We start from the raw sequence: 2,515 nt of genomic DNA, 5'->3' as shown, positions 1-2,515 counted from the left end.
GCTGGGACAACAGCAGAAACTGAATGCTCTGAGCTAGGCCAACACAGCACCGAGAGGGGCAGAGTTCTTCATCTCATTCTGCGTATTTTAAACATGCGTCTGAATATATTTGTAACAGAGGAGGTGAAAATCTGTGTGCACTACTGGATTCTCACGATCGTTTTACTGGGCTTGTTTTGATTCCTATATCTCCATCTGAGAAACCAGGTGCTCTGCAGATAGCAGTCTGATTTCTGAGGGTAGGGCTGCCAAATAACGTATTGACTACCGCGGAAATTTGGAAGTTCAGATAAATAAGTTTTTAGTTTAAGTATGTTCCAAATACTGCATGAGATGTCACCCTGTAGTACTTAAAAAAACCAAAAAACTCACACTCGTACTTCAATGCATAAAAATCCTCTAATAAAGAGACCACACTCACAGGATTCCACACACGCACGCCTCGACACCCCCTGCCGCACACCCATTTAATTTAGAGGAGAGTCCAAGACCCACCAACATACCTCACCCTCAGTTCTGTTAATAAAGCAGAGGAGTCTTGGGTGGCTGCCTGTTTCCTTGCAGATTCGAACAGGAAGGTGGTTCAGGGCCCTAATCAGAAGCTTCCTGGCAGAATGAGGGCTTGACAGCGGCTTCACCTGCCAAAAAGCTACAGTGCAGGGTGTGAGGCTACCGTGCACTGCCCCTCCAAGGGCTGGGCCTGTTAACTCCAGAGCCAGCTTCCCCCACATCTGCACTCCCTCCTATGCAGGCCTGAGCTCTCTGCCCCTGGCTCTCACCTGCCGCAGGAGGGCGCTGGAGAACGGGCCTGAGCAGAGACGCAGGAGCTCCTCTGCAGGTCCTCCCAGGCACCACCCCTTCTGGGAGGAAGGCTTGGGAGTCCCCTAAGACAGATCATCAGTCAGTTCTCTCTACTTGTGACTCAGGAAGGCCAGGTCCCCTGACTACCTTCTGTGCTAGGGATCACTTCCTTGTCGAGTGGGACCTGAGTTTTGAGAGGGGGTTTTGCTCCCCTTCATCTGGTCCCTTTCCTTCCAAGGCCCCAGAGAGGAAGGCATGGGGTGGGCCCTAGCCCTGCTTCTAGCATTCCTGCCTCCTGGTGAGTGTGCGGCATACGGAGAGGCTCACAGGTTTTGTTTGTTTCTTTTTTTGCAGGGGGTACCATGCTAAGGAATACCTCATTATATTTTGTGTAGTTCCCATTGCAGCCAGTCAGATGTCTTCCAACTTTGAAGGGAGAACAAAGTCAGTCACCAGGACGACTAGGTCATCTGCTGTAATCACCTGTGGTCTTCCTGTAGAAAATACCAGATACATCCACTGGTACCTCCACCAGGGGGAAAAGGCCCCACAGCGTCTTCTGTACTATGACACCTACAACTCCATTTTGGATTCAGGAATCAGTCCAGGGAAGTATACATATGCAATCATGAGGGGGAGCTTGAAATTGAGAGAGCAAAATCTAATTGAAAATGATTCTGGAGTCTATTACTGTGCCGCCTGGGACAGGCACAGTGGTTCAGACCTGCCCTACACCACACTGAAATCTGCCTTGTGGCTGCTTAGCTGCCCCTCTCATTTCCTGCCACCGAATTAACTGTATTCTGTACAAAGAGAAACACAGCTTCACTCCCGATCTCCCCCTAATATCACACTCCCCTGGCAGCAGCCGCACCTGTTCCCCACCCCTCCCCCAGGACCTTCCTGAAGACCAGGCTGCCGTCTCCAGGCCTCAGCTAAGCAGCCTGCCTGAGAGCAAGGTTCTCTCAGCTCTCCTGGGACACAGGGGAGGCCCACTCACTCTGCTTCCTATACAGGGACACCTAGGGTTCAGCTATAAAACCAGATATTTTGGACAGCAAATGGGAAGGGTATTTATACTGAATTATGTATCCAATCATGGTTTAGAGATTGCAGCTTAGAACGGTGCCCATCTCTTGTGCCTATAACAATGTGAGCAATACTACAATTACCACTACATTACTAGGCCTATGTATGCAGTTAAGCATTCTCTCTCTCTGCCGTCCTTTTATTTTCTCTTTCTACTTTCTTGGTTATTTACTCTTTTTCCACACCTCCAATCCCCTCCCCTCCCCTCCCTCCCTCCCTTCCTCCCTACCGACTTCTCTCCCTCCCTACCTATCTCCCTAGCTTGCTTCCCATTCCCTCCCTCCCTTCCCTTCCCATCCCCTCCCTCCCTCCCTTGCTCTGACCTGCCTGCCTGCCTGCCTTCCTTCCTTCCTTCTTTCCTTTTCTCCTTCTTCCATTTTTGGGCACACAATCAGGACACTTTTTCAACAAAATCATCTAGAATAATTATCTACATGCTCACAGCAACTGTGATAAACCTGGTTTATTTGCTCTTTTTTTATATTTTGAACATTTGTTGTACTGTTTTTATTTGCATATGTAGAACATTTACATAAAACTGAAGCCAAAAATTATAAAACAAGATAGATTTAGAGATTTCAGCTTTTATTCTAGAATTCTCTTTTCTCTTCTTTCTCTTACCCTA

The 2,515-nt window shown here is 48.3% G+C and overlaps 1 pseudogene; it reads left to right on the top strand.

Annotated features, from left to right (window-relative positions):
- The first annotated feature begins 899 nt into the window (after positions 1 to 899).
- Positions 900 to 2,078, top strand: LOC118143603 (T cell receptor gamma variable 8-like; annotated as a pseudogene).
- Positions 2,079 to 2,515: the final 437 nt, after the last annotated feature.

Source organism: Callithrix jacchus, chromosome 11, assembly GCF_049354715.1.
Source record: "Callithrix jacchus isolate 240 chromosome 11, calJac240_pri, whole genome shotgun sequence".
NCBI lineage: Eukaryota > Metazoa > Chordata > Mammalia > Primates > Cebidae > Callithrix > Callithrix jacchus.
Note: the sequence above shows the minus strand (reverse complement) of the source record. Positions and strands in the feature narration are given on the sequence as shown.